A 17036-nucleotide genomic window follows, 5' to 3' on the forward strand; every position below is an offset into this window, starting at 1 on the left:
GACACTCTATATAATCCCAAGATCTTTTGCTTTGATCTGCTCTGCTCACTCTTCTCCTGGCTTTTGTGGATTCAGTTCTGCTTTTCACCTTTAACTTCACTGCCCCTGCTGTGCCATTCACATGTACTCCGTCATTTCAGGACACAGGCATGGAGAAGGATGAGAGAGTCTGCCTTTTCTCAATCCCTAAGCAAATAATCGTTACATTTCTCTATCCCTACTTGGAAAGCATTTTCTTACCATCTGTGGATCATATAATGAATGACTTTTTTGAAGGAATGTTCACATATCTTATCTTGCTTGTTATGCACATCATTTTTCAAACCTTGGAACGATGAGATGGCATTTCAAGTAAGGGTGGTCCCACAAATCAAATGTAGTGTGACTTTGGTTTCATTTCTTTGTTGAAACATCTGGTCTTGTTTAATGCACAACAAGAAAGAGGTAGGAAACATGTAAAAGTCCTCACTGCCCTTAGCTCTGATTGCTTTCTTTTATTGCCATTGTATTATGAAACTCACTGCCTCGAGTAGAGAAAGGAAGTTAATTCCACAATAACTATATTTGCCAAGAGTAACTTGCATGTCCATGGGCATGAAGGCACTGTGTGTATTGCTTTTCCACATTCTGGTCTGGGACTTCTGTCTTGAACGAGGAAATTTGAGGCATAGGTCACTGGAGTCTATGGTGACATGATTTATTTGCAACAGTACCAGGTTAAATGTCACGATATTAGTAAGGGTCGTGTGGCCACTGCTGCCCTTAAGTTTTCCAGTCGCAAAACAGCACTTTTTCCCCTCAGAAATCCTAAAACTCTCATGTAGGAACAAAATTCTATACCTTATGGTACACAGACTTCAGGTTGTCAATATTTGTTAAAACGGCATGATGCTTACTAGAGTACAGCATTGGTCTCCAGAGCTAGCCATGTGTGGCAAACCAGGTGACTGGTTTATAGATGGATAGTATGCTTAATATAAATCCAATCACTTTTACAGAGTCTCTCTTGAACGCTGGCCTCAAGTCTTGGCCTTATTCCCTCCCAGGGTTTAGCAGTTGACTTTCGGCAAAAGGAAAATTTGGGATGAGTGGAGAGTAGTCAGCACAAATTAGACAGATTATCCTTTAACAAATACACAGAAATATCCTTTCTGTTATTGCTTATCATCTTCTGGTTGCTTGGTCATTGGCAAATTTTCTTTCTTGGCTTTGTCTGCTTTGCAGTGCTGTGGTGGTGGAGGTGTAGGAGTGGTGATAGTAACAGAAGTCATAATGATAATAGGCAACATTATATACTCATCATGCTTTATGCAACTCCCTATTCTTGGTGTTTAACTCAGTCTTCATAGCAACTTTGTGGTAAAAATCCCATGATACTGTGTCCTACAAGTTTAGATGTGGTTGGCAGTTGGCTCCAGATTCCTTGAACTTATCAGCCAGCTAGCTAACTTTGGTCATTTCATTAATCTGGCAATAATACCTTCTCGTATGTTATAGGATTGAATATTTGGATTCCATGAACAAAGATATGACAGGACTCACTATCCTATTAGTATCCTCATTTTACACATTAGAAAATTGAAGTCTGACTTACCTTTTTTTTTTTTTTTTTTGAAAGTTTTTAGTTTATTAATCTGCTCGTGAAAAATCCAAAATGGACACAGGTAGCCTTTACTTCAGCACCTTTACTCCTTCGGCTGTGATCCAATCTGCAGCTCACTTTTTGCCATCACCAACATTGGCCTTTGCAGTCCCCCTGACTTTCTTCATTCTGTTCTTGCGTTCCTTTCGTTGCTTTCTTGAGGTCTTTTTCTTCTCATACAGGCCATGTCTTGCAAGTCTATGTTTGGGTTCATTTTTCTTTGCATAATCCAGGGAGTCATAAATCATGCCAAAGCCAGTTGTCTTGCCACCACCAAAATGAGTTCTGAATCCAAATACAAAGATGACATCCGGTGTGGTGTTGTACATTTTGGCTAGTTTTTCCCGAATTTCTGTCTTAGGCACTGTTGCCTTCCCGGGGTGAAGGACATCAATGACCATTTGTTTCCTCTGAAGTAGTCAGTTGGTCATGAACTTTCTAGTGTGGATAGTTAAGGTGTCGTTCATGATGGCGGCCTATCTTCAGACAGTCAGGAAGGAAAAGAGCGTCTGACTTACTTAAAGATCACTGCTGGAAGGCAGCAGACATATAGAGTCAGTGTGGCTCCAGAATTCATGCTTTCCATCACTGTGATGTAGGCTGAGGTTTATAAAGATATCTAAGGGAGGGATAAAGCTGTTGCTTAAAGGTTAAGAGACCATGGCTCTGACCCTGGTTTAATTACAGGTACCCTGGGTTTCAGCATTACATCCTATTTTTATCTCAGGTGCACATCGGTGGAGGGAACCAGATATGGTGTGCACAAAACCTACTGGGGGATTGAAGCCAGGAGCTGGTTTCTCAAGTGGCCTTGACTTTGATTTAAGTATTCAAGTTGTGTCCCAATTTGGGTTATATGAAGTGAAGCAAGCCTAACTTCATGTATCGAACATGAGTGTTGTCTTGTGTCGTGCTTTTCTGAATTAGAGTTGCTCTTTCCTTAAGTACCTAAAAATGTCATGTGCCTTTGCTCAGTAAAGTGATGCCAGTAGCTGGCATGAGATCAGTAAGAAACATGCCAAAAATCACTGGATCCTCCATTTGGATTTAGCTTTGGGGAACCCAGGATTGGGAAACATTCTAAATGACTGTGACCATAAATGTAGAGCTCCAAAGTTTATAGTCTGAAGCTTTTATGCCTAGGAGCATGCCAATCTCTGGTCTCAACATAGTCCTTGCTAACATTTAACTTGAAAAAGAAAACAGATAAATTAGACACTATTGGCACCATTGAAAAACAGTCTGGCATTATTTATCAATAACGTTAAAATGTTTATAGGCTTTCATCTAATAACTTCATATCTGAAATAGTAGGAAATGTATACATTCAGAGATATTTGTCGTAGTTTTATTTGTTTCATTTATTTCATTTAACTACAGAATAATATTCTGGTTGAGAAAAACCAAAAATATATAAAGTAAAATGTAAGATTCCTCTTGCAAAAGTTCAACCACTTTTAACAGTTTTGTATATACTTCAAAACTTCATCCTCGTTATATTTTTTCCTCCCCTTCTCATGTATATACACAAACACACATGCATTCATGTACACACATACATATATTCATGCACATGTATATACACATTTAGCTACACATGTATACAAAAATATAATTTCTAAGAAAATTGTAAGGCTATGGATATTGTTCATTAACTTATCTTTTTTATCATATTATGGGCATTTGTGTGTGTGAGAGAGAGCTTGTGGATCTACATAATTGTTTTATCAACTAGATGGTATTCTAGAGTCAGGATATACTGTTAAACATTAAACTTCATAAATACTAAGATTGTTTCCAATGTTGATCATACAATCATGCTGCAGTGAACACACTAGTTGCTATCTTTTGGTACATGTGTAGGGGCATGTCTATGAATCGAATTTTAGGAGTAGAATTGCGGAGTCGAAAGGACACTTGAATCTTTATAGATCGGGCTAAATGCATCTCCACCCTACCACTATCACTGACACAGCTCTACTGATTCACTTTCCCATAAACAACATATGAGAGTACTTCAGGTTTTGTTATTGTTCTTTTTCTAGCTTCTTGAGATCAATGCTATATCTTTTATGTTTTATGATAAATTTACTTTAGACTATAAATTGTCCTTCAAATGCTCTGTTGGCTACCTCTCATTGGTTTTGATAGGTTTTATCAGGGATGATATTAAGAATATCTAAGAACTGGTAAAAAAATTTCAGGAAAGAGGCCATCACTGCCGAGTCTAGCCATAAACAACTGGTATGACTGTCCTGGGGTGAATCTGCCGGATATCAGACATGTGACTCTCACTAGAATTCACTTCTTCCAGCCTATCACCCAACCAAACTCTACAACATGATATTTTCTAAATATATCAAATATGCATTGCTTGTATGTCTTTGATACGACTTTTTGTTTGTTTTGTTTCTTCTGGGATGGCTATTATCAATGAATCTGTTCATTAAAATTCTTACTAATAATTGAAAGTTCAACTTAAATGATAACTCCCTAGCAAAAATATCATTCTTCTATGAACAATTTTGTCATTTGGTTTGAACTTCATATGGTAGTTACTATTGTCATCATTAGGGATGAGTGAACTTTCTTGTAAAGGACCAGATAGTGAATATATCCTGCTTGCTATGTATACACTTTCCACTGTATTCATTCTGCTCTACGTAACATGAAAGCAAGCTTAGGCAATACCTAAACAAATGAGTTTATGTGGATCTGTCCTGATTAAATTAAAAATTATAATTAAATTATTAAATTAATTATATTACAAAAACAGTTGTCCCACCTCTGGGCCATATTTCACTGATTTCCGTATTTTGAGCTATACTATTTAATAGCTATTATAAACTTCTCTAATCATCTCTTCTGGACTATATACTTCTTGGAAATGAGGCTTGTGTAAGTGGCGATGTGGCTTAACCTTTAATTCCTGTACACTCAAGAGACATTTGTTGGATAAGTGAAAAATGTTAATACCATTGCTATTCACCTGTAGAAGTTTTAGTGATTCTAATATAAACAATGAATATTGGAGATATTGACATACCAGCATAAAATTTTTCTAAAACTCTAATTTGATGCCCAATTTGTAGGTAGATTATTCCCTTGCTTGTGTGCTAACTTTAGTTTATTCTTTTGTCAAAATGCTTTTAGGGATAAAAGCAGTATAGTAAAAACTCAGTCAAATATTTGAAAAAGCCTTAAGCCAAAATATGATAGATCTTAAAGGAAGCCTATTCATATTGCAGACTGTGACATTTATTCTTGTTTAGGAAGCTTTATGTAGGCTGTTAATTTGTTTTTGGCTTAGGTAAACCAAGCTATGATAGAGTTTAACAATGATATATTCAGAAAACCAACATAATTGGTGAATGAAATTTTTTATCCTTATTTTTTTTAAATGTCCAGATACGATATTCTTTCGGAGACTTATAGTAGCATATTGAGTTTTGTTTGGTATTTCTCTCTGTTTTTTGGCATTGCTTGAACCTAAAAGCTTTAAATAATCTATACATGAAAATCTCACCTATTCTATCATTATTGCAACAATGGAAGGAATGTGTAATTAATTTATAGGCATTCAGAAGCTGCACAGGCAAAACACATATAAGCTGTTATTAATTGGATGGAAAAGAAAATAATTAATAAAAACCCATAATATGCACACACAGAAATACATAAAAATAAAAGAAACTCTATGTAAATAATTAATGAATTTAAAAATTATAAAATGTGAAAGAAATTGTGTATTTACACAGTGAAGATTTGAGAAGAAATAATTCTACCTATTGATCATAAAAGGTCAAAAAATACAGTAATGTCACATAATTTAAACTGTGTAGTTCATCTTCCAGTAGTAGAAGGAGTTTGTTTTACTCATCTTTAGTTTTCTTCTTACAAGACTACACTCGTTTTATCCACTCATGGAAAGAACAGCTTGTCTTATCACCCTCCAGTGGAAATGAGTTATGAGCCTTTTATCTGGAGTTTACAGGACAGCTTTAACCTCTTTATAGTTGAACTTCAGTGATGAATGCAATCTTATTTTATCTTAGTTAATTTTTTTCCCAAGAATTCCTTTTCCTGTTCTGATTTGTAGGTACATACAAGATAATAATAGGAAAGATCAAATTACCCTATTTGAGATCATGTTAAACACTTTTCTATTGTCCTGCAAGTCGTCATTATTAATTTCCTGTTTCTTTTTCTGTTCATATCAATCTAACTAGAAAAAACAGGCATTTGAACATTCATAATAATCTGGTGTCTTCACTGTATTTCAAAGTAAAGCTTGTATTTTAAGCATCTTAAAATATTTTTGTGGGCTAAGTTGGTTTACTACTTCTTAGGTTTATAAACTAGGCTGCCAAGAATTTTGCAAACTAGAAATGTAGTGACTGAGGTAACAGACTGAGGTGTCTGTTGCAAGACAAAATGATCATTCACAAAGATGCAGAAGCCCTAACCTGGGTTCTGTGAGCAATAGCAGGAAGAATCAGATGTACTGCATAAGTCAAATGGATGGCCTTATTTGGTATCTGGCTAACATATCACTCTGGTTAATATATCACCCTCAGAATGCAAGGTCCTTACTGTTTTAACTCATCAAACACAAGAGATCCTTCCCATGGAACATATCCTCCCCTGGCACTGATTAGCAATTATTTCCGAATGATTACCTTTGAATGATTGGACAGAGTTTGCCAAGTCACAACCAATGTAGGTCATCATGGATTACCTTCTTTCCTTTGACATTTAATTAATTTATTCACACATTCATCATGTATCTTGTGCCAACTGTGGGCCAGGTATTGTGCTACGTGCTAGGGATGCCAACTTGAATGAGACAAGATCTGGAACCTTGAGAGACTTATAGTAAGTAATAAATATGCAAATCAATGATTACAATTTTATTAGTGCTATAATGGCAGCATGAATAGGATACTAGGGGGGCATAAGAGTATCAAAATCAGATTCAGGGAAGATACCCTAGAGGAAACAATATTGAGACTGAATTTTGAAGAACAAGTAGGATTGTTAGTTACAGAGCATTGAGACAGCATTGTAGCGTGTATCTAAGAGATATAAAACAGGACCAGGTATTTAAGTAATGACAAATACTTCAGCATGGCTTGAGTGATAGAAGCTAAGGGATATAGGTGGTAGATGTTGAAGCTAAGGATCCAGCCAGAGATCAGATCACCAAAGATGAAGATGCTAAACTAGGAAGTATAGTTTGGGACAAAATGACATAAGTTAAGGAAAGGATTCACGTTTCCCATTTCATAGCGTTCCAGCACCATGCCAATTCCATGTCACACAACCACAAAGCTCTTCCCTTGCCTCATTCAGTGCATTTCTATGGGGTTTGGGATATGAGCTTAAAAGTAAAGGCAGGACTTCTTTAACTTATTTCAGTTGTATCTCTTCTGTTAAGCTGGGGGCCTACTCAGCCTGCCTTCTTCTTGTGAGCAACTTCCCCTTTATCTATACTGGTTTGACTGTATAGAAAAAGATGCAGAGATGCCGTAAGGAAGGCATAAGCGAAAATAAGACAAAGCCAGTATCTGCTGTGGGCCAGGCATTGGGCTGGACCATTTACACAGTACCTTATTTAATCCTCACCATGTCTATTGATATTATTCTCATCTCCATTTTATAGATAAGTAAAATAAGTATCTTGTTTAAAATTGCACAGTAAATATGGAATTTGGATTTTTAACTTTAGTTGATCTGCTTCTAGAAGATCATTATTTGCATATTCTAATACTTCCTTGTCTGGGCAGTATTCTCCCAGATCTAAGTCCAAAGTACTTAGAATAGTAATTAAATCTAATACCTAGACCTGCTTCTATTATATTTAAATTGGTCATGTCAGCACATATCAAAGCTCTTAAGGACATAGTCAGTAAGCACCTTTTCCCCTTAAAACACTGCCTTCTTGAACTTTCTGTGCTAATATTCTGGCAGACACATGGTAGAAAGAATCTGTTTTCAGATTCTGGAGCGGGGTTTTAAACCTGGTGCTGACCATAACAATCTTTGAGATCAGACTTGAGTCAGTTAAACTCTCTGGATTTAGTCTGCCATGTAAAAGGAGGCAACTGACCTACCTCATCAAGTCCTTTTCCTCGAAGTACATAGATTTTTATTTTCATAGGTGAGACATTAAATGGGCTATTTAGATCACCTTTGCACAAATTGCCAGCTTTGTTACTGATGGATATCAAGAAGTTAATTTCACTCTCAGATTAGACTACAGTCAGCTGCGAATATGAAGGAACAGAAGTTCTACAAAATAAGAGAACTTTCTCAGAGACCTCTGAAAGGTTCAGACTGCCTGTTTTTATTATAACTCTTAAATATCAAACTCCTTTTAAATGCTCTAAAGGAATTTCATGAAAAGTGTTTTCTCCAAAGGTGAAGAAAGTAGCCATTGACTGAGTAAAAAAATAAATAAATGAATACAGAATAAAAGCTGGATCATCTTCCTTCCTAGAAACATTCTATGGCATATTAATGGAGAAATTCATACTATCACAGAGAAAAATTGACAAACATGACATAGGTAACTTGGAGATATTTAATCCCAAGAAATAATAGTAAAAGAGAATGTATTCACTTACAGAGGAATATTTTTAAAGGAAGGATTTGCTAGCAGATTGAGTTTCTATTTTGTGTTAGCTATTTATTAGTGAACTCATAACTTTGCTATTCAGGCAGCTTGGAGTCATAAGAGATGTATTATAGAAAAGCTATTATTTTTAGTTATTAAGAATTTGAATAAATAACTGTGGCCCTTTTTTGAAGTGGAGGGCTATTAAGAGGTACAGAAATGCAGATAAAAATACTCCTTAATAGAAAGGTCAGTTAAATATAATGTGACATATTTGAAAGAATAAACTTTGAAGTCAGAGGGCAAAATATAAGCCATGGCTCCAGTACTCTGTTTTTAAAATTTGGGGAAAATCTTTAAATTTTGTTTCTATGTCATGCAAAACAGTGAGTTTTGAGGAATGCATTGAGTTAAGATATCATATGATTAGCCAATGAAGGTACCAAATGACTCATACATCACCTGCTCAGGTCATAGGGCAGGAACCTTAAGATAGAATTTCATAGACCTCTTTCTTTCACTTATAACCTGAATAACCTACACATAATTACCTTGCTTTAAGTATTTTATTGTACTAGACATGGGTTTCCCAAACTTTTATGATATATTAGCCCCTTTCATTGAAATAACGTAATTCTAGCAACTTCCTTGGAAATTAAAAATACTAATCATTTTGACAGTATTACCTGTTGAAAAATAATATAAGACAAATTTTTATTGCTTTCCATTTAACAAATGTTGTGCTCTATTCAGTTACTTCAAAGTTAAATTTGTAAGCAACTTATAAAATATTTGAAAATACAACAATAATTTGAACCCAAAAAGATATCAGATTGCAGTGCATGTTATGTGGCTAAATTCTATAATTTTCTTGAGTTGTTTCTAATGGATGAGATAAAGAAACTCATGTTGTGAGCTTTTTCCACTTGTTATATTTTGCTGACATGAAGACTCAAATACGTACATATGTAGTTTTCCCTCTTGCAATTCCCTATGAAATACTAGGGTCATTTTAATGTTCTGTGTAAGATGAGCACCAATTTTATTCTCGAAAGCAGTGTTCCATATACTTCTTGCATTTTTACCAGAGCTCCTTCATCAATCTAAATAATAAATTACAAGACCAAAAATGAAAGCAGTTTGTACATCTATGAAGGTCAAAGCCACCAAGCTGGCTAGAGATATTCAGCTGAGGGCGGTAACTACTGAAGTCCTGAGTTATGGGCCCACTTGTCCTCTCTAAGTGCTGTGCATGCTCACTCAATAAACTCTAAGTGGCTCTAAATGGTTTCCTTTTAAGAAGAAAAAGCATGTGTGGTGTGTTATTTAATTCAATGATTTTTCAAAACTAGATATTATAATGGATCCCAATCATGCCCTTAATAATGAGACTGTACAAGAATATGTGATAACACTGTAGAAAAAGAAATAACAATGGTTTTGCCAGGCACTGAGCTTAGGGCTATATAGAATTTTCTGTAGGATGCTCCATCTATGAAGGGCTCTTCCTCTCTTTTATTTTTTTTCATTTCTGTCCTTCCCATTTGTTTTCTTTCTTCATTTTCTTCTTTTCTACCGTCTGGCTTATTTGAGTCAACCAACATTTACTGTATCCCCATGAAAAACCAGACATCATAGGAGGAACTGAGGATACGAGAAATTAAGGAGTTCATGATCTAGTAAAAAATGTTTTCTGTGTTTTTTGTGTGTTTGTTTTTAATTTATCCGGAGTTTATGTTTATTTATATATCCATACATGAGTGCATAATCACTTTGGATGCCTTAAAATACAATAATATTCTGCTGCCTCTATCACCTAATGTAATCCTCCACATGCTGTAGACATGATTAAAATGCTCATTCTCTAACATTCAAATAGATCTGGTGAAAATAAAGTGTACATTTTATGAGTTAAAAAATCTTAGTCCTGCTATTCTTGATTATAGTTCTTTTAAAGTACCTAGTCCAGATCAAGTCAGTTGCCATGCTAATTAGTTTTCACATACAAACAAACAAACAAACAAACAAACAAAATGGCCGTACTCCAGACACTGGTCTTTCTATTTCAGGAAAGTTGTCATATAAGAAAACCTCACTATATGCAAAGGATTCGTGGATGATTCCTTGGAGTTAATTTTCATGGGCTTTAGAAGATACTTAAGGAGAGGGTTTATAAACGATTGCCATAAGCTCTTTAGCTACTTAAGTCAAATAGGGTAGCACCTCTTAGCCATTCAATGAGTAGTATGGAGAATTTGTGGGGCTGCCTAGAACTCTAGGGCAGCCTATTTTTTGAAGATTATGCTTTTGACCTTTCTCGCTAGAAGTCATGCATTCATCTAATAAGTGTTATTTAAGTGCATGCAGTGTGCCAAGAACTCAACTTGGCCTCACCATGGAGATGGAGACCACAAAATTCTAGTCTCATCCTCTCATCCGTCAGAACCCAGCAGAAGTTGGTGCTGTTAATGTCAAGAGCAAATCAAGAAATCAAGAGAGACTGAAGCTCAGACACATTGTCACTGGTGTAATCTCCACCTTTGAAGGTGCTGCTCTGATATCAAATTTTATACGTGCACACACACACACACACACACTTGACAAATTAACAGACATAAATTATTTTTGTGCTTTATATGTTATTTTTTGAAGTAAAATCAGGTATGTACTTCAGCTTATTTTTCACACAAAGTTGATTTTTTGGATAATAACAATATAATTTATGCTAGTTGCAGGATTATCTACAACCACCATAGTAAAGAAAAAAAGCTGTAAACTAGCTCATATTATTACTGTTATATTTTGAATTTTTGGACAGAACTGATTTAATAATTTGGCAAACAAGTAACTAGGGTAACTAGAAAATGCTGAAATTTAAATCTATGTTATTTACATTATCTGGATCGTTATATGGCCTAAAAATGCATGTTTAACTCCAGCGCACATAGTAAAATTAACAGTAAAAAAAAAAACAAACATCAGAAGCCATATGTAGTATGTCTGTGGTGCTCTTGACACCCCTCTATCTTCTCTTCTGAAATGTATATTCCTTCTGATATTGTACACATACAGTTACACACACACACACACACATACACACACCCCTTAGATGGACTGAGTTCTAGATGAAATTTAAAAAATCAATAATTTAGTATCTCTTCATATAATTCAAACCCCTTCTTACATCCCGCATGATTTTTATTTAAGCATGTAAGCAATTTTTGGCATGAACTAAGCTTTTTAAGACTTTATGCCATTATAGGAATTTTTGGAAAACACTGATGAGGCCAATAAAATAACATACTGATTCAGATATTACCCTTGTTCAAACAGGGCTCTCAAATGGGTCCTATTTTCTTGGATTTGCCCACTCTGAAAAAAAAAAAAATCACTGCAGGCTAAATTATTGTCTTTAACATACCTAGAGATATTTTTATTTTATTTTTATTTTTAACGCTCACTTTATTAAGAGGACAAAGGAATTCACTGGAGTGGGAATAACACAGATTTTACTGTGCAATGAACTTAAATGCACTTCTATAAAGTAAGTCATGAACACTGATTTCAACCTTTCATTTTCCTCAGGAGGGGTCCAGTTTGAAGCAGCAGTCACTGTGGCTGACGGAAAAGGCACAGTATTCTGGTCTGGTCTAGGTTCTTCTTTCCTTATTCAGTTTCTTTTGTTGTTCCTTTCTGTTTGTACTGCTCTTGTGAGCTTCTTACTGTTCAAGCCTCGTAGCTATTTATGGATTATGCACAGTTTGGGCTAATATGATTAACATTTGCCGTAAGAGCCAGGTCTTTGCATGTAACTGGTTCTCTTTCAAAACATGTGGCCTCCGCCTGGATGACTGGCTTGCTACGTAATCTGGAACGGCCATGTCCTGGCCCTCTCTGTGCTTCATGTTTGGCCGTGGAATATATTTCTTCTGTCCTGCTGGAGTGGGTAGGATTGTTTGAACAGGAAGAGTCACTTCCTTGTTATGCTCTCCCAGCATTGTAGAGCTCCAAGATGTTTCCCATGTGCCCTTCCATTAAGCCCTTACAACCTCCTGCACTAAAGTTTAATCACTTCCCTCGTAATATCCTCAAGAAGACAAGAGCTTTCTCTCCTAATTCTTTCCTTCTCTCCTTTTTCTTTTTCTCATTCCTTCTTTCTCTTTGCTTACCTCGTATTCTTTCCAGCCTGCCTGCCTATCTGCCTTCCTTCTCTCCTTCCTCTCCTCTTTCTTTACTCTCGTTATTCCCTTTGTTTTCCTTTTCCTCACTCTGTTATTTTTTTTTTTCTGATTTCATGTTGTTTCTGTTATGAAAACTAGATCCTAATTAATGGAACTTTGTCATATTTGCACACAGATGAAAGGATACATGCATATAATGATGAATTGCTGCATTCTTTTAAAAAAGAGAATATTGAAAACAACTTGAATGTCCATTAATAGGGGACAAGTTGAATAAACTATAGCATGTCCGTAAAACAGAACACTCTGTAACTGCGGAAAAGAATCAGGAAACACTCTATGTATTAAGTTATAAATACCTCCAAAATATTTTCTGAAGGGAAAAAAAAGACAAAGTGCACAACATTTGTATTTTATATTTCCTTTGTGAAAAAAGGCGGTGGTGGGAAATAAGATTATATTTTACATTTTATTGCTCTTAGTAAACACCAAAAAATGTGTGTAGGAAACTCTTCCTGGGTGTCAAGGATAGATGGGCTGAGGAATATTAGAAAGGGAGATTTTATTGTTATGCCTTTTTGTATTTATTAACTTTCAAAAGTATGTTAATATATTATCCATTCAAAAAGTAAAATAAAATAAGGTAAGCCTGGGAAGCCAATGTAAGACTCAGTTGAAAGAAAACTATCCCATTAAATTCATATATATATAGATATATATATATACACACACACATACACACACACACATATATATAAAATTGACATGACTAGTATATTTATCCAAACTCATAGGTGTTCTTCTAGAATATTAGCTATCTATGGCTTAAATTATGTAAAATTGTCATTTTTTACTAAAAACCCTTTTAAATATTGGCAATTTCATACTATTAGCCTAATCTTTCCTTGTCTTAAGTTGAGGCATCAAAAATCTATCACCAGGTTGCCTGAGCTATTACTATCTTTAAATTCATTCTTCTCCTGTGCTTTTTGGAGTCATATTTCATTAATTTCCCCAGGTCACCTGGATAGGACTATGAGGTGTGGCAATCCTGAATCACCTTTCCATCCCTGCTTTATTAATTTTACACTTGGCTGTAGATTAAACTGTCATAATCTACCACTGAGAGTATGGTGTTTTTTTTTTTCCTAAGAAGTCATTCTGAATCTCAGGCTTTCCTTGAAGATCTAATATCTTCATTGCCACCAAATTTATCTTTATACAATGCAGTTTGACTCCTGTTCCTTTTTACTAATTGCATCCCATGTCTTCTCACTGGCTACAGAATATATAAACTCCTTGGAAAGCACGCAATTCAGCCTCATTCTTATCTCCACCCACCGATCTTTTCATAAACTCTTTAACCTGTTCTTTCCCCAAATTATGATCCCCAGTAAGTCTCCATGGCTTTGCTAATTACTTTCTGTTTATTAAAATGAGCTTCTTCACCTTCTATGTCTTGCAAGCATCTTATTACCATTTAAAGGTTTTACACAAATAAGTCTTCTCTCTGTAGTTCTGATTCCCAAATATCCACAATCAATCACTTGCTTATTTATGTTTCCATGGTCCTGTGTAACTACCCCTATTATAAATCTAGTCATTAGAACCTATTCCAGATATTTGTTTATGTGACTACCTACCTTCCTCACTAGCTTCTGAGTGATTGGCAGCACAGATAAAGGTCTTGGTTATCCTTGTATTCCCTCATCCTGAACTCAGTGTTTGGTATAGAGTTTTGTGATTAGTAAATATTGTTTTATTGAGTAATGCTTCAGTCTTACTACTGGAATCCTTTTTTCTTTTCTGTGATGGAGTCTTGCTCTGTCTCCAGGCTGGAGTGCAGTGACGCAATCTCGGCTCACTGCAACCTCTACCTCCTGGGTTCCAGCTATTCTCCTGCCTCAGTCTCCCAAGTAGCGGGGACTACAGACGTGCACCACCACGCCTGGCTAATTTTTTGTATTTTTAGCAGAGATGGGGTTTCACCATGTTGGCCAGGATGGTCTGGATCTCCTAACCTCATGATCCGCCCGCATTGGCCTCTCAAAGTGCTGGGATTACATGTGTGAGCCACCGCACCCAGCCTAGAATCCTTTTCTATATGGAAGGAAGTATTTTAAAAATCCCTTTTAAAAAAGTTAGGAGACTAATGTTAAGGAAGGCTTTGGGAGTGGGGAAAGAAATTCCTTTATATTAAGGACCTGAAAATTGAAAGTCCAAAGCGCACCCTCTAATTTGTTCATTATTCACCATAGGACATGATTTAGTTTTGAATGTATTCTACCAGGTTCTCTTTATCTCCCTTGCTTCATGTTAGTGTTTATTTTGATGATGATTAAGGCACTATACTACTAAGAATTGTGCTGTATTTTTGTAAGTTATACCTGAAAAAATCATGATTGTTCCTGTTGCTTTGAAGTCTTATGTATATATTTAATTGTAAAAGTTAAGGCTACCTCTATGTGATAGAGTGTTCTCCAAAAATGCCCTACAAATTTGGAGTGGAGGACAAATGACAGTTTTCTCCTCCTACTTCCTCCCTTCCTCCTTTTCCTCCTCCTTCTGTTACTTAATATTATCACTATTATCATTATTTTCTTCTAATCTGGAAATACAATAGCTTAATAGCCTAGCCTAGCTGAGTTGGACTTGTATATTTGTTGAAAATATTCAGCTATAACTTTGGAGTAAATACTCATCATAAAATGAGAATTATTTGATGGCGTGTAGTCTTGTGTATTGCACAGACACATTCCTGAGTGGCCCATAGAGTTGCAGTGAGGTTTACTGTAAGGGAGTATTTGAGCCATCATGTCTTTATTTTATCCAAGGTTTGCATGCCCTGTTTCCTAGGTCCTAATAAAAGATTGTATGTACATGTAATTCACTGTTGCAATTTCAGTTCATCAAGATTAGCACCAAGGAGCCATTATTGATCACGTTAGAGTGAGGCAGGTAGAATGCTAGAATTTTTTGAGGATGAAATAAAGTGATCTTAGTTTCCGACATCTTAGTTGTTGGATGCCTTCCTTTTTCTTTTATCAGCTAATGGCATCATGCAGTGCATTTCCTTCAACTGTTTGCAGAGTGCCTCTCCATTTACACAATGTGGCATGTTTAAGTAGTTTACTATTACTATAAAATTCTTGGCTTACTGTACGTTAGACTTTAAAACTTAGAAAATTTTCTGTTGAGCACAAGAGTATATAATGGCGAGCATGACTTTAAATATTGAAATGAAAAGTCTTTGATAACAATTAACTGTTTCATTATCTGTTAGAAGTGATAGATATGTTTTCTGTAAATGTGAATAAACTGAAACGAAATTTTAAAGCTTGTGGGATGAAACAAAAAAGGGACATTTAGTATTACACAATTTCTTTCAATTCCACCATCCCTACCACCCAACCCTTCACCCCAGAATTAGGATTGCTCTGTTGCTTTCCACAGGTTCCATGCAATAGTTAGATGATTTAAGAACTTTAGAATATGTCTTTTTTTTTTCCCTCAACCTCCGGGTAAATTTATTGATAGTTAATGTTGCTAGTCTTTTCAAGGCCTAGAAAATTGTTCTCTCTTTTCTTTACTTAGTTAACTTCTATTTTTCCTACTAATGAGAGCTCAGGTCTTCCTTACTATGCAAAGCTTCCCTGACCTCCTCAATTGGGTTGCTCAGAGCACTGCTTACTTGGCACACCTTCAAATTCACATTTGTTTACATGATTATTTTTATTAGTCTTCCTTCCCTATTAATCCAAAAGCCCTATAAAGCTGAGGGCAGTCTTTAACTCCCTATTGCATTATTAATTCTAAGTGTAATGTTTTACACATACTAGTCACTGAGTAAATATTTTTGAAACATGAAAGAGTGTTCAGATGTAAAAACACTCATTTTTGGCTATAGAATATAATTTGGGGTATCTCCATCAAATGCATACTTAGTTATGATTTTATTAATTTTCCGCAATTTAAATCAGTATTGTTTCTTTACTCTGAAATGTAAATTAAGGTTCGTGTTTAATGCCTCTATACAGGTACAATATATGTTTTTGGCTTTTAATTCCATAACGTGTATTTTTACCCCTAAAATTCAATTAAATGTTCTCTAGTTGGTTTTCGTTGGGGGGAGGGTGGGGGATTGTAAGATAACCCTTTTGGTTTTAGGGCATAACTACATCCATACTTTTATAACCCATTTACAAGTGTTGTAAGTATATGAACTTTAAAATGTATATACAATTCTTCAAAGCTCATGATGTAATTAAAATTTGGAAGAGCAGGTGGTTGAGAAGTTCTAGTAATTTATTGTGTTACTCTAAGATTGGAATCAAAAATTTAAAAATCACAGGAGAATCTATAGTTAGCATGTGTCTAATTGATACGCAGCGAAAACCACAGAAAGCATTTGTTGAAAGACTCATAATGAAACCGAAAGAAATACTCCATTAGGAGTTAAGTCATAGAATAGCATATAGAAAACTGAATAAGGTTTAGAGAAATATCTTACTCTTTGACTCTTCTTTGGGCAGAAGGTGCTACAGAATATTAACTAGATAGATTTTCATGATTACCTATTCAAAGAAAATGAAGTATT

At 35.4% G+C, this 17036-nt stretch overlaps 1 protein-coding gene and 1 pseudogene across 11 annotated transcripts in view; one reads left to right on the plus strand and one right to left on the minus strand.

Annotated features, from left to right (window-relative positions):
• Positions 1–17036, plus strand: part of RBMS3 (RNA binding motif single stranded interacting protein 3) — a 743496-nt gene that overhangs the window by 32488 nt on the left and 693972 nt on the right. The window lies entirely within an intron of this gene.
• On the minus strand, positions 1601–2124 carry LOC103241796 (small ribosomal subunit protein eS24 pseudogene; annotated as a pseudogene).

Source organism: Chlorocebus sabaeus, chromosome 15 (assembly GCF_047675955.1).
Source record: "Chlorocebus sabaeus isolate Y175 chromosome 15, mChlSab1.0.hap1, whole genome shotgun sequence".
Classification (NCBI taxonomy): Eukaryota; Metazoa; Chordata; class Mammalia; order Primates; family Cercopithecidae; genus Chlorocebus; species Chlorocebus sabaeus.